This window comes from Pan paniscus, chromosome 5 (genome assembly GCF_029289425.2).
Source record: "Pan paniscus chromosome 5, NHGRI_mPanPan1-v2.0_pri, whole genome shotgun sequence".
Lineage (NCBI taxonomy): Eukaryota > Metazoa > Chordata > Mammalia > Primates > Hominidae > Pan > Pan paniscus.
The window spans coordinates 94,319,303-94,342,116 of record NC_073254.2 but is presented as its reverse complement, the minus strand read 5'-3'; the positions used below and the strand labels follow the sequence as shown (position 1 = coordinate 94,342,116).

At 34.6% G+C, this 22,814-nt stretch overlaps 1 long non-coding RNA gene across 1 annotated transcript in view; it reads right to left on the bottom strand.

Annotated features, from left to right (window-relative positions):
- LOC134730602 (uncharacterized) overlaps nt 1–22,814 on the bottom strand; it is a 619,806-nt gene that overhangs the window by 390,949 nt on the left and 206,043 nt on the right. The window lies entirely within an intron of this gene.

Below are 22,814 nucleotides of genomic sequence, written 5' to 3'. Positions count from 1 at the left end.
TTCAATCTTCTTATCACACAGTCTGCTAAAAACTTTTTAACCATATTCTCATTGCATTTGTTGAAATAATTCCTGGATTTAATAGTTTTGGGGTTGCCATTCAGAATTTTATTAAGAAAAAATAAAACGTATAGGTATCAAGTTGAAAGGGGTTTAATATAGGGAATTAGTGGGTCATACAACCATGAGAAGGGCTGAGGGAGCAAAAGTCAGGGAAACTGCTGATAGAATTCAGGAAATTAAGAAGTGCCCACTGTAGCCTCCTTTATAGGAGCTGCCAGAGAACAGCTTCTTCTCTTTCAATTTCCAAATTGAGTCCTACTGCTTCCCATTAGGAGAATTTAACCTGAAACACTCTTGATAAGGGAAATGGTTTCCCAGGCTTTCCCCTTATTTAGTCATGTATGTAAGGGAGTGAGGATGAAGCCAAATTGACCTTACAGTGGGACACTATTTATTCTTGAAGGGCAGCAAGCCATTTTTCTGGTTACCCATTTTCTGAAAGTCCCAAGCATCTCCAGAAAGCCAAGCCTATTCCAGCGGCTATTCATAGACAAATCCATTAAGTAAGGTTCCTTTGGCAAACACATAAAATGCCAAAGTTTGAATTAATGTCCAACCACCAAGGAAAGCAAAAAAAATTACACAATTTAGATAATTCCTTAGCAATTCTCCAAAAGAAACTTAAATTTCTCTTTAAAAGACCATATCAAGACCTGGTAATTATTTTCCAAATTTCATTGTGAAGGAATACCCATTGTTCTGATAGCTAACAACAAAAGGTTAATTACTGTGTAGATAAGTTTAAAGTAAGTTTACTGTAAGAGGAATTTTGGAATGTCTCTGTTGGTTAGGGAGAAATAAAGAGCAAGAAAAAAGGATGGCATCATTTCAAGGTCTTTGCTCATCTTTATTAAAGATTTGTGTTGTCCAAATATCTATATCCACACCCAACCACACCCCATTCCTTTTACTTTAAAAAAAAATCAAATCACATTTTTGGCAGAAAAAAATAGTTTAATGGTTATTTTGCCAAAAATCAGATTCAGGAAAAATGGCTGAAAGAGAATTTTTCTCCATCTACACTCAGAATTCTTAATATCCCTCTACACATGTATATACATTAATGACCATTCAATAGAAATTGTGCATAGTTGTGATTTTTAAATATATAAAAGTGCAAAATCATTTTCATATGTCACTATCTTTAGATTATAAACATTTTTTGTGAGTTATTTCATGACAAGTTTATGAGCACAAATAGCAAGTCTGATATAGTAATTCTATAGAAAAATAAATTATGTTAAAGAAGCAGTTTTAGTAAATACTAGAAACATTGAAAGAATAGAATATTAAAATGACTTCTAATAATGATTAACTATTTTTGAACATTTATATTAAAACTCCCATTAAAAAAGGGAATTCACATTTAAAATGGTAATTTATTCATACATGATCAATTTTAAAATAAAGATGCTATAAAATTTTTAAGATTTTCTTCTGTTTTTCTTGCAAGATTCGTTTTTAACAAAAAACAAAGACAAAGTCTGTCCAGGCTAGACTGTCCAAACAACAAAAATTAATGTTAGCCATAATGTGATGTTATGAGGTATCTTATGAACAGTTCACCTAAATAATGCCCTACTCATACATTTTCATTCTCTTATGGAAGTGAGATTACTTTTTTTTCATCAAATTTTATTTCAAGTTTCGAAGGACGTGTGCAGGATGCACAGGTTTGTTACATAGGTAGACGTGTGCCATGGTGGTTTGCTGCACAGATCAACCTATCACCTAGGTATTAAGCCCAGCATCCATTAGATATTCTTCCTAAGGCTCTCCCTCCCCACACTGCCCCCAACAAGCCCCAGTGTGTGTTGTTCCCCTCCCTGTGTCCATGTGTTCTCATCATTCAGCTCCCACTTATAAGTGAGAACATGCGGTGTTTAGTTTTCTGTTCCTGTGTTAGTTCGCTAAGGATAATGGCCTCCAGCTTCATCTGTGTTCCTGCAAAGGACTTGATCTTCTTCCTTTTTATAGCTGCATATATTCCATGGTGTATATGTACCACATTTTCTTTATCCAGTCTATCATTAATGAGCATGTGGGTTGATTCCATGTCTTTGCTATTGTGAATGGTGCTGTGATGAACATATGTGGCATGTATCTTTATAATAGAATGATTTATATTCCTTTGGGTATATACCTAATAATGGGGTTGCTGGATCAAATGATACTTCTGCTTCTTGATCTTTGAAGAAACACCACACTGTCTTCCAAAATGGTTGAACTAATTTCATTCCCAACAACAGTGTAAAAGCATTCCTTTTTCTCCGCAGGATTGCCGGGATCTGTTATTTCTTGACTTTTTAATAATCACCATTCTAACTGGTGTGAGGAGCTGGTACCATTTCTAGTGGAACTATTCCAAAAAATTGAAAAGGAGGGACTACTCCCTAACTCATTTTATGAGACCAGCATCATCCTGATACCAAAACCTGGACGAGATACAACAACAACAAAACTTCAGGCCAATATCCCTAATGAACACTGATGCAAAAATCCTCAATAAAATAGTGGCAATCCGAATCCAGCAGCACATCAAAAAGCTTATTCACCACAATCGAGTTGGCTTCATCCCTGGATGCAAGGTTGGTTCAACATAAGCAGATCAATAATTATAATTAATCACAGAAACAGAACTAAGACAGAAACCACATGATTATCTCAAAAAATGGAGAAAAGGCCTCTGATAAAATTCAGTATCCCTTCATGTTAAAAATTCTCAATAAACTAGGTATTGAAGGAATATACTTCAAAATTAATAAGATCCATAGACGACAGCCAATATCATACTGAATGGGCAAAAGCTGGAAGCATTCTCCTTGAAAACCAGTACAAGACAAGGATGCCCTCTCTCACCAGTTTTATTCAATATATTATTGGAAGTTCTGGCCAGGGCAATCAAGCAAGAGAAAGAAATAAAGGGTATTCAAATAGGAAGAGAGGAAGTCAAATTATCTTTGCAGATGACAGGTTCCTATATCTAGAAAACCCCACTGTCTCAGCCCAAAAGCTTAAGGTGATAAGCAACTTCAGCAAAGTCTCAGCATACAAAATCAATGTGCAAAAATTGCTAGCTTTCCTGTTCACCAACAACAGGCATGCAAAGAGCCAAATCATGACTGAACTCCCATTCACAATTGGCTACAAAGAGATTGAAATACCTAGGTACACAGCTAACAAGGGATGTGAAGGATCTATCTCTTCAAGGAGAACTACAAATCACTGCTCAAGGAAATCAGAGAGGACACACAAAAAAAATGGAAAAACATTCCATGCTAATGGATAGGAAGAATTAATATCGTGAAAATGACCATACTGTCCAAAGTAATTTATAGGTTCAACACTAGTCCCATTAAACTACAATTGGCATTCTTCACAGAATTAGAAAAAACTATGTTAAAATTCACATGGAACCAAAAAAGAGCCCATATAGCTAAGACAATCTTAAGCAAAAAGAACAAAGCTGGAGACATCATGCTACCCGACTTCGAACTATGCTAAAAGATTTTCCTCTTTAAAATACTTCAAGTCAAATTCTGGAAAAAATCAGAATTAAAATTTAAAGTTGCAGTTTCTATTTTAAAGCATTTATATCAAAACTAAAGGAAGTTAAAATTCTATTTTTCTGTTCAAATTACATATATAAATATTTTAATCGAAAAATTCTCATGCATATTCAGTAAAAATGGCAACATTTTACACACCAAAAGTTGCTATTTAAATATATTATAAAAGGAGTTTATTAAATTCATCATACTGTAACCTCTTTTGTTCCTCACATTTATTGAGGCATAATTGGCAAATTTTAAAAATTATATATATTTAAGGTATACAACTTGATGTTTTCACATACATATATTCTGTGAAATAATAAGCACAATCAAGCATTGACCAAAAAACTCAAAGTCTGTAAAATATTTGCAGAGGTTTATTCTGAGCCAAATATGAGAACTATGGTTTGTGACCACCTCAGGAGGTCCTGAGAACATCCGCCCAAGGTGGTTGGGTTAAAGCTTGGTTTTATACCTTTTAGGGAGACAGAAGTTACAGGCAAAGGCATAAATCAATACATGTAAGGTATGTAACATTAATTAGCCCCGGAAGGGCAGACATCTCAAACTAAATACTTTCAGGTCATAGGTGGAGTCAGAAATTTCCTGATTGACAATTGGTTGAAAGAATTAAGCTTTGCCTGAAGAGTTAAACTCAGCATAAAGAAATAATTGAGTTAAATAAGGAAAGGAAGTCAATGTTTTTTTTTTTTTTTGTAGATGAAGCCACCAACAGGTTTCAGAAAGAATAGACGGTAAATGTCTCTTATTGGACCTTAACAGATGTCAGTCTCTCCAGAAAAGACTTTTTAAGAGAAGGAGATTGTCTACAGAATGCAAATTTCCCTGACAAGAGATAAGCTTTACAGGGCCATTTCAAAAGATGTCAAAGAAATACATTTAGGGGTAAAATACTTTGATCCTCTGCAGGGCCTATCTGTCATGTGATGCTTCACTAGCATAAGGTTGGAATTTGGTATTTTATTGCTATAAAAAGTGTTTTGTCGGTTTTTAGATCTCTATTTAATGTTAAAGCTGGTCAGTTGTGCCTAAATTCCAAAGGGAAGAGGATATACCAAGGCATGTCAGATGCCCCCTTCCCATCATGGCCTGAACAGGTTTCTTTGGGGTCCCTTTGGCCAAGAGGGAGGGTCCATCAGTTGGTTAAGAGGCTTATAATTTTATTTTTGGTTTACACAATCTAGTTAACACGTCCATCTTCTCACAGAGTTACCATTTTCTCTTCTATGTCTGTGGTGAAAACATGATACCATCCTAGGAAATTTCAATATTCACATTAGCTCTCCAGAACTTATTCATACTGCATATCTGAAAGTCTATACCCTTTGGCCCACATTTCTAATTTTTTCCCCCTCCTAGTCTCTAGCAACCACCATTCTACTCTCTGTTTCTATGATTTTGACTATTTTAGATTCCAAATCTAAGTGATATGATACAGTATTTGTCTTTCTATGTCTGGCTTATTTCACTTAACATAAAGTCCTTCAGATTCATCCACCTTGTCACAAATGATGAAGTTTCCTTTTTTACGGTGGAATCTTAACCTATTGCGTGGATTGTGTGCGTATGCAGTTAGAATACACACACACACACACACACACACACTCACACACACATTGTTAGAGCAATCTTAGCTCTAGGTATAGATCCAAAACATATAAAATTATTATCTGGAATAGCTAGTTCCACTCTCATGTTCATTAAAGCATTAGTCACAGTAGGCAAGATATAGAAACAACCTAAATGTCCATCAATAGATGAATGGACAACATTTTATAGATACTACTATATATACACATATACACTACATATATACATATACACTGCATTTACATATATACATACATATATGTGTAATACACATATATACCTATATACATTTATATATGTAGTTTAAAGGTGTGTGCATATATATTCTAACTACATGTATATGAAGTGTGTGTATATATAATTACATACATATAGCATGTATATATATTCTAACTACATATATAGTGTGTATATATACACACATGTGTATGTGTATATATAGTACATAAACATATATACACATACATATGTGTGTATATATAGTAGTACATATTATATGTAGTCAATTCATTGATTGAAGGACATTTAGGTTCTTTCCATATCTTGGCCAATGTGAATAATGCTTTAATGAACATGAGGATGGAACAAGCTATTCCAGATAATAATTTTATATTTTTTGAAACTATACTTAGAGCTAAGGTAGCTGGATCACAAGGTAGTTCTATTTTTAAATTTCTGAGCAACTTCCATAGTGTTTTTCATAATGGTTGAACTAATTTACATTCATACCAACAGTGCACAAGGGTCCCCTCTTCTCCACATCCTTGCCAACACTTGCTATTTTTCATCATTTTGATAATAATCATTCTAACAAGTTTGAAGTGATATTTCAGTGTGGCTTTGACTTGCATTTTCCTGATGATTGGTGATGTTGGGCACCTTTTCCAACACTTGTTGAACATTTGTATGTCTTCTTTTAAGAAATGTTCACACCCTCTGCTCATTTTAAAAAAGTGTTGCTTTTTTGTCACTGAGTTTCTTATGTATTTTGAATATTAACCCCTTATAAAGTATACGGTTTGCAAATGCTTTCTTCATTCCATAGGTTGCCTTTTACTCTGTAGATTATTTACTTTGTGCAGAAGTTCAGTTTGACACAATCCAATTTGTCTATTTCATTCCTTCTGTCTGTGATTCTGGTGTCATCCAAAATATAACTGTCCAACATCAATGTCAAGAACCTTTTTCCCTGTGTATTTTTCTAGCAGTTTTTAAGTTTTGTGTCGTATGTTTAAGTCTTTTATTCATTTTGAGTTGGTTTTTGTAGATACTATGAGATAGTAGTACAATTTTATTTCCCTGCATGTGGATATCTAGTTTTCCTAATACCATTTATTGAAGACTATCCTTTCCCTTCATTGTGTGTTCTCAGCAGCATTATCAAAGATCAGGTGGCTACAGATGTGTGCATTTACTTCTATTTCTATTTCATTCATCTATATGTCTGTTTTTATGCCAGTACCATTCTATTTCTATTAGTGTAGCTTTTTTATTTTATTATTATTATACTTTAAGTTTTAGGGTACATGTGCACAACGTACAGGTTTGTTACATATGTATATATGTGCCATGTTGGTGTGCTGCACCCACTAACTCGTCATTTAGCATTAGGTATATCTCCTAATGCTATCCCTCCCCACTCCCCCCACCCCACAACAGTCCCTGGTGTGTGATGTTCCCCTTCCTGTGTCCAGGTGTTCTCATTGTTCAATTCCCACCTATGAGCAAGAACATGCGGTGTTTGGTTTTTTTGTCCTTGCGATAGTTTGCTGAGAATGATGGTTTCCAGTTTCATCCATGTCCCTACAAAGGACATGAACTCACCATTTTTTATGGCTGCATAGTATTCCATGGTGTATATGTGTGACATTTAAAAAGTCAGGAAACAACAGGTGCTGGAGAGGATGTGGAGAAATAGGAACGCTTTTACACTGTTGGTGGGACTGTAAACTAGTTCAACCATTGTGGAAGTCAGTGTGGCGATTCCTCAGGGATCTAGAACTAGAAATACCATTTGACCCAGCCATCCCATTACTGGGTATATACCCAAAGGATTACAAATCATGCTGCTATAAGGACACATGCACACATATGTTTATAGCAGCACTATTCACAATAGCAAAGACTTGGAACCAACCCAAATGTCCAACAACGATAGACTGGATTAAGAAAATGTGGCACATATACACTATTAGTGTAGTTTTGGTTACACATTTTGAAATCAGGAAGTATGATGCCTTCAGCTTTTTCTTTCTCAGGACTGAGTTGGCTATTAGAGGTCTATCATGGTTCTATAAAAATTTAGAATTTGTTTTCCTGTTTCTGTAAAGAATGCCACTGGGATTTTGATAAGGGATTGCATTAAATCTGAAGATCACTTTGTATAGGATGGACATTTTGACAGTATTAGTTTTGCCAATCCATGAACACTGGATGTCTTTTCATTTATCTGTGCATTCATTAATTTCCCTCATCAGTGTTTTACAATTATCGTTGTACACTTTTCTAACTTCTTTAGTTTAATTTGTATCTTATTTTATTCTTTTTGTTACTATTATAAATGGAATTATTTTATTGATTTCCTTTTTGGGTAGCTCATGGTTTGTGTATAAAATCACTACTGATTTTTCTATGTTGGTTTTGTATCCCACAACTTTAGTGACTTCATTTATTTAGTTCTCATAGTTTCTTCTTGAGTCTTTATGGTTTTCTACATATACACTCATGTCATCCGCAAGCATATAATGTTTTACTTTCTTTTTTATTCAATGACTTTTATTTCTTTCTCTTGTCCAATTACTCTGGCTATAACTTCCAGTACTATGTTGAATGAAGTGGTAAGAGTGGACATCTTCGCTTTGTTTCTAATCTTAAAAAAAAAGCTTTCAGTTTCACTCCATTGATTATGATGCTATATAGCTCTCTGCTTTTCTTATATGGCCTTCATTAGTTTCATGTAGGTTTCTTTTATACATATTTTGTTAAGAGTCTGTGTCATTAACAAATGCTGAATTTTGTCAAATGCTTTCTCTGCATTAATTGAAATTATGTGCTTTTTTTTTGCTATATTAACATGATGTATTACATCAATTAATTTGCATATGTTGAACCATTCTTGAATCCCAGGGCTAAATCTCACTTGATTCATGTGAAATTTATCCCTGGATACAAGAATCATTCAACATATGCGAAGTGCATTATCTTTCTAATGTGTTATTGGATTCAGTTTGCTAGTATTTTGTGCAGAATTTTTGCTTTTATGTCCAGGAATACTGACCTATGTTTTCTTTGCTTGTGTTCTCTTTTTCTGGCTTTTGTATCAGAATAACACCAGCCTCATAAAAATATGTTTGGAAGTATTCCCCCCTTCCACTTTTTTGGAAGAGTTTGAAATGAATGAGCATTAATTATTCTTTGAATATTTGGTGGAATTCACCAGTGAAGCTATCTGATCCTGGGCTTTTATTTCTTGGAAGGTTTCTGACTACTGATTCAATCGCCTTATTTATTATTGATCTGTTTAGGTTTTCCATTTATTCTCGATTCAGTTTTGGTAGGTTGTATGTTTTTAAAGATTTCTCCATTTCTTCAAGGCTATTTAATTTATTTGAGTATAATTTTTCATAACAGCATCTTATAATTCTTTTATTTATGAGTCATCTCATAATTTCTTCTTTTTTAAATTCTAACTATTTGAATCTTCTTTTTTATTAGCATAGCTAGGGGTTTGTCAATGTTTATCTTTTCAAAAAAACTCTTAGTTTTTCAAATTTTTTCTATTCTGCATTTTACATATTTCTACTGTCATCTTATTATTTTTTCTGATAAATTTTTTAATTTAAAATATTTTTAAATTTAAATTTTAAATTTTCTACTTTTTAAAATTAGGTGTTTGCCATTATAAACTTTTTTCTTAGTACTGCCTTTGTGCATCCATAAGTTTTCGTAGGTTGTATTCTCATTTATCTTGAGATACTTTTTACATTCCCACTGTATTTTCCCTTTTGCCCAATGTTTGTTCAAGAGTGTGTTGTTTAGTTTCCATGTATTTGTGAATTTTCTCATTTTTTTTACTGTTATTGTTTTTAGTTTTATTCTATTGTGGCTGAAAAAAGATAACTGGTGTGATTTTAATCTTTTTAAATTGATCAGACCTGTTTTGTGATGTAATGTTACCTATCCTAGAGAACATTCCATGTGCACTTGAAAAACATATATATTCTTCTACTGGTGGATGGAAAGATCTGTATATGTCTGTTAGGTCCACTTGGTACATAGTATTGTTCAAGTTAGCTGTTTCTATATTGATTTTGTATCTGGATGTTCTATCTATTATTAAAAGTACAGCACTGAAGTATCCTACTATTATTGTATTTTTGTCAGTCTCCCTTTGTAACTTTTAGTATTTGCTTTATATATTTAGGTGCTCTGATGTTGGGTATGTGTATATTTGTAATTGTTATAACTTGCTGTTGAACTGACCATTTTATCATTATATGATAGATTTTTTTTCTTTTACTGCTTTTAATATATCATCCCACTCACTCCTGTTCTGCAAGATTTCTGGTAATAAATTTTCTGATAGTCTCATGGAGGGAGATGAAAAAGAAGCAGTTAAGGACACTTAGAGGGAACAGACAGTGAAGTGGGAGGAGAATCAGGCAATGGGGAGCCCACACAGTGATGATGAAGAGTTTCAAGGAAAAGGGCATGGTCCACTGTGTCAAATGCTACTGTGAGAGGAAATAAGATAAGGCCTGAGACTTGGGGAAAACATATAATAGCAGGATTAAAATAAATTAGTCAAGCACTTTAAAAATGCTCAGAACAGTAACAAACAAAGAAATTAAACTACCACCTAATGATATTGGGAAAGGTAACAAATAGCAATGAGCAGGTACTCAAGATCAAGAAAAATAGAAATTTTTGCTTAAATATATCTTATTTTAAAAATGGTCTTCAAATTAAAGGTGAGTTCAATAATAAGGAGTAGGAAGGCAAGCCCATGATATTTATAAAAATGGAATTCTGCCATAAATGACTTGCTGCTAGGGCCCCTTCAAGTACCTGCTTGAGTGATGTCAAACTTGTTGACATTTATCACAAGTAGTCACAAAGAATATGAGGGATTCCAAAAGACTATAAATGAACAAATGTGACTTTTACTAAAGTGGAGCAGGAATTTTTGTATTAATATTGATATAATATTTAACAATTTCTATAATTGTTTATTAACAAAATTGCTTTGAGATATTGTTCATCCAGCCATCATTTAACAAAAGCTACTTTTGTTAGAGCACCTACTATGTGCAAACACTATGCTATAAACTGGCGACATCAACATAAAAGCTTTTAATATCTTATATATGTATTTTTTACAGTTACAAAACACTTTACACACAATATCTAGTGTGATAATCACAATATCTAGTGTGATAATCACAACAACCCTATGAGGTAGACAAAATAGATACTACTATCTCCATTTAACAGATGTGAAATATAGAATTCAGATAAATATAGTGACTTTTCCTGGTAATCCAGCTAGAAAATGAAATATTTACGATTACAAGTCTAGTGATCTCTTTGTTATATCATGGTTTTGCAATAATTAGGAGCTATTATCTGAAATAATCTCCACCTTTATAGCATTTTTAGGATATTAGAACAGCATATTCTCATAGTTTAGCAGATTTTGACACTGCTAAGGCACTGGTCAAATCCCTCATGAGCATTTAATCAATGAGATATAGTAATATGGGTTGATGAAAAAATTCAGAAGTTTTAAAAGCAGGTTGAACAATCATCTCAAGAGTCAATATTAATTAAAAATGCTTCTTCTAATGAGGAAGTGCAGGATTCTACTCATAGCTTTGTCCCTCAATATGAAGTAGTGGTACAGACATAAAGCCAGGTATTTCAGGTATTTTTGGTTAAATTAGCCACAGATCTATAATACATATTTGTAACTAATACAATGACAAAATTAAAATTATCTTAATAGCTGAAAATCATACATAATATCTAATGTTATTAAGGTAAATTGAATGTCATACATTTTATTTCAAACAATAGCACACGTAAGGGGAGATTTAAATTAGTACTAGCTTAGATAAAAATGAGTTGGGAAGTTTACATTTATTTTAAAGGGTTAATAACTCCATCAATCTGCTAAAATGTATAGTCATCAGGAAAACACAAATTGAAACCAGAATGAAATACAGATTCAAAACTACTAGAATGGCTATACTTAAATGACTAGCAAGACATGTTGCAGCTGGAACTCATTCATTGCTAGTGAGAATGCAAAAGGGTACTATCACTCTGGAAAACTGTTTGGCTGTTTCTAAAGAAGTTAAACATAACTTCTGCCCTAGCAATTTTATTCCTATATACTTACCCAAAAGCAATGAAAACATATGTTCATTAAAGTTTTTACAGAAATGTTCATAACAACCTTACTGTCATAATACATCTATATATACATATGACATAATAGGTACTGTATAAGTCCATTTTTATCACCAAAACTAATCAATGGTGACAGAAGTAAGAAACTGATTGTCTTTAGGGAACGAAGAGCAGGAAATTAACTTGAAACAGGAATAGCGATCTTTCTGGAATGAAACTAATGTCATATGTTGGGTAGTAGTCACATAGGTGTACACAATTTTCAACAGTCATCAAACTGAAATCTTAGGACCTCTATATTTTATTCTATTTTAAATAAATGACATCTTAATTTTAAAAACATAAAACATAAAAAACATTGTTTTCCATTGAAAGAATACAAGAAAAATTGGTATAAGTTATAGAAAAAGAAATTTCAGTTCGACATAAAATTTTCTAAACTTAAGAAACTTCAAACATAGAATAAGCTATTTCATTAAACAGTATATTTATTATTTCTAGGCCAGACACAGTGGCTCATGCCTATAAACCCAGCACTTTCAGAGACAGAGGCAGGTGGATCACCTGAGGTCAGGAGTTCGAGACCAACATGGTGAAATCCCATCTGTATTAAAAATACAAAAATTACCCGGGTGTGGTGGTGGGTGCCTGTAATCCCAGCTAATAGGGAGGCTGAGGCAGGAGAATCGCTTGAACCTGGGAGGTGGAGGTTGCAGTGAGTCAAGATCATGCCATTGCACTCCACCCTGGGTGTCTCAAAACAACAACAACAGCAAAAAGTGTATTTATCATTTCTGAAAATATTCAAACAAAAGTAGAATGATCTACTTTTGGAGACTGTTTAATTCAAACATCCCAGGCAGAAGTACTTTCTAGAGCATTTTAAAGCCTTTTCATCAGACTCACTGATATCCTACGTTAATAAAGATTTTCTTTTATCACATTTAGTCCAAATTTAACTTCTTATTTCCTTCTTTTACATCTAATTAAACAGCGTTTAAGAATGCTAAAAGAGTAGAAAAAGCTAGCAGACTTAAACTTATAAGCCACTTCTATAGGTTGATAATGCATACACTACTGTGTATGCCAAACCCACAGGTTAGTAGCAAAGAATATTGTCACTGTTTAGTGATATCTGCCATAAGCCTAAGAGGCAAGAGAATGACAAAAGTACCAGGAGTTTGCCATCACAGAGTTAAATAAAATGTGTAGAGCTGTACATCAGATAAAAATGGTTATTATAGACTAAGGCCTCAATACGTCATAAGCCAATAATCAACAAATTAGTAAAGAAATGAAATAAGGAAGCAAAAAGAAAGTGTGAGGGAAATATTGGTATCTAAATATACATTGCTTTATGGCTGTTTTCTTTCCTGGTTGCCAGATTTAGAGTATCTGGAATCTTTAAACGATGTGCTAAATTGATTTGGGCATGATAGCTAAGCACAAACACATTGAAATAGTCTAGGTTTTCTCCTCAACAAAATATTAGCAAACCACATTCAACAATACATTAAAAAGATCATTCATCATGACCAGGTGAGATTTATCCCAGGGCTGCAAGAATGGTTCAACATATGCAAATTAATCAAGGCGATACTACATATTAATAGAATAAAGGACAAAAAACATATGATCATTTCGATTGATGTTGAAAAAGCATTTGATAAACTTTAACATCTCTTCATAATAGAAAACCTCAAAAAACTTGGTTTAGAAGAAACATAACTCAACATTAAAAAAGCCATATATGACAGGCCCACAGCTAGTATTACATTGAACAGGGACAAAATCAAAGCCTTTCCTTTTAGATCTGGAACATTACAAGAATGCCCATTTTCACTACTGTTGTTCAGCATAGTAAGGAAAGTCTTAGCTAGAGCAATCAGACAAGAAAAAAAAATAAGGGGCATCCACATTGGAAATGAAGAATGCAAATTATGTTTCTTTGCAGATAATATGATCTTACATTTGGAGAAAACTAAAGACAACACCAAAAAAACTATTCAAACTGATAAATTCAGTCAAGTTGCAAGATACAAAATCAACATACGAAAATCAGTAGCATTTCTATATAAAAACTGTGAACAATCTGAAAAAGAAATAATGAAAGTACTCCCTTTACAATAGCCACAAATAAAATGAAATAACTAGGAATTAACCATTAAAGTGAAAGATCTCCATAAAGACAACTATAAAATGATAATGAGAGAAATTGAACAAGACACAAAAAATTGGAAAGATATTCTATGTTCATGGACTGGAAGAATCAATATTGTTAAAATGTCCATACTACCCAAAGCAATCCACAGATTTGATGCAATTTTTATAAAAATACAAATGACATTCTTCACAGAAATGGAAAAAGCAATTCTAAAATTTATATGAAACCACAAAAGACCCTGAGTAGCCAAAGCTACCCTGAGCAAAAAGAACAAAACTGGAGGAATGACATTACCTGACTTCAAATTATACTAAAGGACTACAGTAACCAAAACAGCATGGTACTCGCATAAAAACAGACACATAGACCAATGGAACAGAATAAAGAACCCAGAAACAAGTCCACACACCTACTGTGAACTCGTTTTTGACACAGGTGCCAAGAATATACACTGGAGAAAAGACAGTCTCTTCAATAAACGGTACGGGGGAAACTGAATATCCACATGGATATCTACGTGCAGAAGAATGAAACTGGATCCCTTTCTCTCACCATATACAAAAATCAAAGCAAAATGGATTAAACACTGAAGTCTAACACCTCAAACTACTATGAAACTACTACAAGAAAACATTGGGGAAACTCTCCAAGATATTGGTCTGGGCAAAAAAAATCCTTGAGTAATACCCCACAAGCATAGGCAAACAAAGCAAAAACAGACAAATGGGATCACATCAAATTAAAAAGCTTCTGCACGGCAAACAATCAACAAAGTAAACAGATAACACAGAGGCTGTGAGAAAATATTTGCTAACTACTCATCTGACAAGTGATTAATAATTAGAATACATAAGAAGCTCAAACAACTCTAAAATTTCTAGACTTCATAAAACTTAAAAATCTAATAATCTGATTTAAAAAATGGCAAAAGATTTAAATAGACATTTCTCAAAAATAGACATATGAATGGCAAACAGGCATAAGAAAAAGTGCTCAACATTACTGATCATCAGAGATATGCAAATCAAAACTACAATGAGATATCATCTCACTCCAGTTAAAATGACTTTTATCTAAAAGTCAGGCAAGCCAGGCATGGTGGCACATGCCTGTAGTCCCACCTACTCGGGTGGCTGAGGTGGGAGGTCACTTCAGCCCACAGGGTTAAGGCTGAAGTGAGCTGAGATCACACCACTGCACTCCAGCCTGGGTGACAGAGTGATACCCTATCTCAAAAAAAGAAATGTCAGGCAATATCAAATGCTGGCGAGGATATGGAGAAAAGGGAACCCTTATACACTGTTGGTGGGAAGGTAAATTAGTACAGCCATTATGAAGAACAGTTTGGAGTTTTCTCAAAACAATTAAAAACAGAGGTACCTTACGATCCAGGAATCCTTCTGCTGAGTTTTTACCCAAAAGAAAGGAAACTAGCATATTGAAGAGATATATCTGTACTCCCATGTTTGTCCCAGCGCTGTTCACAATAGCCAAGATTTGGAAGCAACCTAAGTGTCCATCAACAGATGAATGAATAAAGAAAATGTGACACTTATATACAATGGAGTACTATTCAGCCATAAAAGAAAATTAAATCCAATCCTGTCATTCGCAATAACATGGATGCAACTGGAATTCATTACATTAAGTCAAATAAAGCAGGCAGAGAAAAGCAAACATCTCATGTTCTCACTTACTGGTAGCATCTAAAAATCAAATCAGTTAAACTCATAGAGAGAAAGAATAAAAGAATGGTTACCAGAAGCTGGGAAGGGTAGTGAGAAGGAGATTGAGACGTTAATAGGTACAAAAGAGATAGAAATAATAAATAAGACCTAGTATTTCATAGTACAACAGGGTGATTGTCGTCAAAATAATTTAATTGTACATTTTAAAATCACTCAAGATACAATTTAATTGTTTGTAACAGAAAGGACAAGTGCTTCAGGGGATGGATACCCAATTCTACATGTTATGACTATTATGCTTTGCATGCCTATACCAAAATATTTCATGTACCCCATAAATGTATACACCTATTATGTACCCACAAAAATTAAAAATTAAACAAAATTAAAAAGCCTGGATTTTCAATAAAAGTTAAAATACTGTAATAGTACTCTTCTAAAATCAGACTGAAAGCCCAGACGTAATATAAAGATTTGCATAAAGCTAAATCCAGTAGAAACCCACTTTGATTTACAAGATTGTAAATATTTTTAGGAACTTTGTAATGCATAAAATTCTCCTTCCCTGCCTCACAGAGATCTAAAGTGACCAAACATACTAAATATGTAATGTGTAATTTCCAGCTGAAAAAAACTTAGCCCAGCCCCTCCTGGCTCAGTTAGAAGGTCATTTCCTTGGAAAGAGCTATACCCCCAATGGTAAATAAAGCTCCAATTGCAGTCGTAAATGTGGTAATACACAAGATGTCTTCATAGCAAGGCTAATCACCAGATGGGGAGCTTGCCTAATTGGTTGAGGATGTTTTCTGCTCTGGTCATACCTTGGCAAATAGAACAAAGAGAGGCCAAGAGGCCTAATGGCTAGAACATGAGTATGAGTGTGGAGTTCTGTGATCTGCCCTCTGTTCGTTGTGGGTCTCTGGACAATTCCATTAACCTTGCTATATTTTATTTTACTATAAATATAACTAAGACTCTGCATACTTATCTATTTTCCAGAAAATGTTATAGGCAAAATTATCAAGGTTAAAATAAGAAATAATTCCTCTATGTTGAAACATTCTTTTCTGAAGCAAATTAGGTTTATTCTTCTTAATTTCTCTTGGTTCAGCATGTAGAGTCAGTTACATGGAAGCATTTTCTTAGGGATGAAAATTTTTATGGGGTAAAGAACCACTGACAGTCAAACACTAGGGGCCAGGACTCTTCCATGGCAAAGAGCAGCTTAAGGTCAAATTTATTCACTCAATGTCTTACTTCTTCCTACTGACCCAAAAGTTAGGGAAAAAGTGAGCACCCCCCAGCAGAAGTGCAGCCAGGTGAGAAACCAGCCTTCATGTAAACAAGTAAGTACCATAAAATTTAGGAATAGCCAACACCCAAACTAGACAGAAAAAAAAATTGTTCTCAAATTTTTAAAAAATTTAGGATTACAAGCATGAAGAATTAATGCTAATAATTAATTAATGAGGGTCTGCTATTCCCAGTAGTCTGTAGATTCCTTGTGGGTAGATACTACATCTCTTGTTCCCACAGGTTTGTGTGATAAGATACAGCTAACACAGTGTCATAAGATACAGCTCCAACCATGGCAAAGGTCAAGGTGGGTAGAAATCGTGGCCTGAATTGGGCCAGAGACAAACCAAGGTCTTAAGAGAGAACCAGAGAAAAGAGATATGTGCCAGAAACTGGGAGGTGTCACTAGACACAGGGGTAGCAGAAAATGCTCACCTTGAGACCAGAACAGAGGAAGACTGAGTGGCTATAGCAGAAATTGAAAGCATAGAATGGGCAACAAATGAATAAGAGAAGATGCTGAGATTGGAGGCAAAAGCACATCTGGCACCTCACCTCTGAAATCAGAAGGAAAATGCCTTGAGTGGGGAAATGAGTTTTTATAGCAGAAGCTGGATTTTCAGTCCAGTGCTTCTTAAAGGGACCTGGCTTACTTTTGCTATCATGCAACTGGAATAACTTGAGGTAAACAAAAAAAATCTAAAAATTAAAGAAAAAGCAGAAACTGAATGGTCTTTCACAGCTGGGCAGGGTATGGCTGGCCAGGACAAAGCAGGACCAGGCAGCAAGAGGTACCAACACTGAGAGAGCCCTTGATCAAAGCATAGCCTGGCAGGCTCCAAGTTGTTACTGGAAGATCCTGGTACCATGGTCTCACAGGCATTGGCCTCTCCTGAACCTTTGTTTGTTCTGCCTAACAGTGGCAAATCCGTTTTCGAAGTAGCAATAATTGTGTGGTAAAGTTATAAGCTATTGTTAGAAATTAGAAAAAATCATTTTTAAAAAACTAGAGAAAATAGTGTTTTATCTCAAAAATGTATAAACATACAGATATATTTAATTTTAGTTAAACTTTCATTTCCTAAGTTTGGAAAAATCACCTAGATTCCTCTAATTGTTCCTGCAGTCAAAAAGTAAATCTACATGTCCCATGCTATATTGAATGAGAAGGGTCTGTTTACTGTGTTCTTGTCTAAATCTCTTGGCCTTTTCCTGTCCAAATAAGTTGGTACTATTAATAATTCAGTCCCCAAAATCAGATAAAATATAAAATTAATTCCCTTTTCCATGAATTTAGATGATATAATTAGGCCATGCTTTTGGCTTATCACTATTTCCATGACTAAAATCACTTGAGAACTGCTTGTTTCCCATCAACATTTGGTCGTAAGAGTGATGGTGGGTGTCTTCTACAGGAGACAGTAGGTCAATGGCCAAAGGCCAATGGAGACAAACAGATGTTGCGGTTAACCAAATTGAGAAGGAATACATAAATTTTATTCCAAAAGCCTCTTGCCAGAAGTGCTATAAAGAGCAAATCCATGCTTGATCCTCTACCTCCCGTTTGATGGAAAATATTCAGATGTATTTGTCTGAATTCTTCAAAGAACCCTGGCAACTTGGTCTTTCCAATAAATATAGGCCAAAAGGGGTATTAATCCCTTTTATAACCCACCAACTTCAGTATGCACATTCTTAGAAAACGTGTGTGAAAAATTGAAGCAAGTTATACATGTAAACAAAATTTTACCTTCTGCTCAAATATGGGGACATTAACAAAAAGGAAAAAAGTACATGTTGCTGAGCAAGTTCATTTCAGAAAATGTCACATATGCACTTTTCTCAGAAATCTTCCTGGAAACCTTTTCTGGGACTAGATCAAGGGACGTACATTATTGTGCATTATAGGAAAAATGGGAAAGGAGCAATTTAGTGAGTATTTGAAACTGTGCCTGAAAATTATTTAAAAAGTATATTTCTGTACAAATTTCTGAGCCAAAAATTGTCTTATAAGTAGGAAATATGGTCACTTTATTTTAAATACTATGAAACCAGAGTGTGTACATTTGCCATAAACATTGAAGTAGTCTCCAGTGTGAGAACAAAGGAGAGAGGAGAAGTTTAAGCCTGGAATATTGGCACCACTAAGCCAAAGATACCCACGAGAGAGTATTGCCTACTTCCCAAAAAGCACATTAGGGCCAGGGGTATGTGAGTAAAATGAAGTAGGAATAGATGGCAATAACCAGACAAGCCAGACCTTCTGACCACTGTTCAGAAGGCAGATTTCCTAGATACAAATAATCCCGCAGACCATAAAGTTACAGTCATTGCTATATATATATATATATATATATATATATATATATATACACATACATATATATATGTGTGTGTGTGTGTGTGTGTATGTGTGTGTGTCAGGCAAAAGGTAACTCGTTCCCCATGACCCATGCCCTTGTAAAATCTCCTCTCCTTGAATGTGAGCAGAACTTATAAATATTATGAGATATCACTCCAAAACTATATTACAGGGCAAAAACTGTATTATCGAGGTGGGCCTAACCTGATCACATGATCCCTTTAAAAACCAAGAAGTTTTCTCTGGCTGGTTTCAGGAGAGGAAGTCAGAGATTTGACAGCTAGCAGACAATGGGGAGCTCAGTCAATAAGCTTTCAAGGAAATGAATTCTGCCTACAAACAATGAACTTGGAAGAGAATCCCAAATCCCAAATAAGAAGCCCAGCCCTGGACAACACTTTGATTTCAGTCTAAAGAAACCCTGAGAAGAGAATACAGTGACATTGTACCTAGACTTCTGGCCTACGCAACTGTAAGATAATAAATACATGTTGTTTTAAGCTGTACAGTCTGTGGTAATTTGTGGCACAGTAAGAAAAAACTAAAACAAGCTGGGCGTGGTGGCTCATACCTGTAATCCCAGCACTCTAGGAGGCCCAGAAAGGCGGACCACTTGAGCCCAAGGTTTGAGACCAGCCTGGGCAACATGTGAAACGCTGTCTCTACAAAAAATATATTTAAAAAAATCACCCAAGCATGATGGTGTGCACCTATAGTACCAGCTAATTAGGAGACTGAGCTGGGAAGATTGCTTGAGCCCAGGAGGTCAAAGCTACAGAGAGCTGTGATCATGCCACTGCACTGCAGCCTGAGCAACTGAGCAAGACCCTGTCTCCAAAAAAAAGAAAGAAAAGGAAAGAAAACAAATACAAATTCAAGAATACAAATACAAAGAAGAAACTAACACAAAAAGAACCTAATACAAATACAACACTGTACTTGCTGAGTCAAATATGACTAATCTAAGAATCTGCTAACATAGTGACTATAGACCTTCTAAGAATCTTCTAGCTCTACAATTCTATAATTTTAATAAACTTATATAAAATTTATTAAACAGGGGAAAGGATCTCCTGTTTAGTAAACGGTGCTGAGAAAACTGGCTAGCCATATGCAGAAAACTGAAACTGGACCCCTTCCTTACACCTTACACAAAAATCAACTCAAGATGGATTTTAAAGGCTTAAATGTCAAACTCCAAACCATAAAAACTCTAGAAGAAAACCTAGGCCATACCATTCAGGACATAGGCATGGGCAAAGACTTCATGACAAAAACACCAAAAGCATTGCAACAAAAGCCAAAATTGACAAATGGAATCTAATTAAACTAAAGAGCTTCTGCACAGCAAAAGAAACTATCATCAGAACAAACAGGCAACCTACAGAATGGGAGAAATTTTTGCAATCTACCCATCTCACAAAAGTCTAATATCCAGAATTTACAAGGAACTTAAACAAATTTACAAGAAAAAAAACAACCCCAGCAAAAAGTGGGTAAAGGATATCAACAGACACTTCTCAAAAGAAGACATTTATGTCTCCAACAAACATATGAAAAAAAGCTCAACATCGCTGATCATCAGAGAAATGCAAATCAAAACCACAATGAGACACCATCTCACGCCAGTCAGAATGGTGATTATTAAGTGAGGAAACAATAGATGCTGGCGAGACTGTGGAGAAATAGGAATGCTTTTACTCTGTTGGTGGGAATGTAAATGAGTTCAACCATTGTGGAAGACAGTATGGAGACTCCTCAAGGTCTAGAACCAGAAATACCATTTGACCCAGCAATCCCATTACTGGGTATATACTCAAAGGAAGATATATATCATTCTACTATAAAGACACATGCAAACGTATGTTTATTGCAGCACTATTTACAATAGCAAAGACATGGAACCAACCCAAATGCCCATCAATGATAGACAGGATAAAGAAAATGTGGTACATATACACCATGGAATACTATGCAGTCATAAAAAGGAATGAGATCATGTCCTTTGCAGGGAGATGGATGAAGCTGGAAGCCATCATCCTCAGCAAACTAACAGAGGAACAGAAAACCAAATACCCCATGTTCTTACTCATAAGTGGGAGTTGAACAATGAGAAAACATGGACATAGGGAGGGGAACAACACACACCAAGGCCCTTTAGGGGGTGGGAGGTGACAGGAGGAGAGGAGGGAACTTAGAGGATGGGTCAATAGGTGCAGCAAACCACCATGGCACACGTACACCTATGTAACAAGCCTGCACGCTCTGCATATGTATCTAGTTTTTTTAGAATTATTTAAAAAAAAAGAAAGAAAACAAGCTTAAATAAATAAGATAAAAATACAAACTTAAAAAATTGTTTAAAATAAAATATTAAAAAAGATATTTTAGATTTTTTCAGTAAACAAAGTTTCTTTGTATTATTACACCGTAGGAGCTTTGTATAAATTTTAGCAAATTTACAGTATTTTATGGGAAATATTTTGACTTTGGTCATCAAAACCTGTGTGAAAATTGTAGGTTATTCAAATCACATGCTCATTTAATGTTACCTTAGAGTGTTTTCCAACATGAGGATTTGATCCAATGTCCATAATTTCAAAGGATGTAAATCTGGTAACCATAAAATGGTAAGCCAGCACAGCCAAGTATAGAAACCATGTGCAGTGAAGCAAGTATGTTTCCATTTGGTCTCTGTATTCTTTACTCTGGAGAAACCCTATTCCTCCCAAACAAATCTTGTTTTACTTACATCTGTTTTAAATAGCTAGTATGTAGAGCAAACTACCACATATGGTAACAGAGATCATATCATCTAAGAGGCATTTGATAATGATATTAAAGTATTTTTAGTTGAAACAAATTAGTCACAAACCCCAATTTAAACAACACCTCTTCTGGGTGAAAAGTATCTCAAATATTTAAAAGAAGTTCTTTATACAAAACTCTTCTAAGAAGAAAGAAAAAGAAAAGAAGTATTCTATCTTTTCCCTGATGAATGGCACTTGTTTTATAAACCTAAACAGCAACATATTTTAGTTTTAGTTTGCATTGCAAGAATGATCATAAATGGCAACTCTAAAAGCCTAGTTTGTCAAAAATGTAGTTAGAAAACATCACATCCTTCTAAAAAATGATATATCATTCTTTAGTAATGAATAAGGCAATCTTTTTTGTGGCGGGGGGGAATTAAACCTTATTTATTTTTAAAACCAAATTACTAAGAAAATATATCACAGCCTGAAAACAGCAAATGGACAGGCTGTATTATCATTTCAGGTAATAAGTTGGTGAAAATACAATGAAGTTGGTATCAAAATAATAAGGTGCCATGCCAGGGCAGGAACACTGCAAGTTTCAAAAGCCCCGGGCAAAAATGGTATTTGATAATGGGGGCTGCCTCTCCTTTGCTCTAAGGGAGTCAGCTCATCCTAGCCCAAGTTGTTTACTTTTTTTCCCTTGAATTTCCTGTTGCCAGGGGTTTGTCTCAATCGGGCTCTGTTAATTCAGGGAGCTAAGGAAACAATGCTAGGTTTAGGCTTCCATTCCATTCTGTTTTATAAAAACCAGGTTTTTCCAAATCCAGTACTTCATAACTCCCTTATAAGCAAGTAGCCAATTGCTCCTCTTTTACTATTCATTCCTAGATACTAATATATATCACA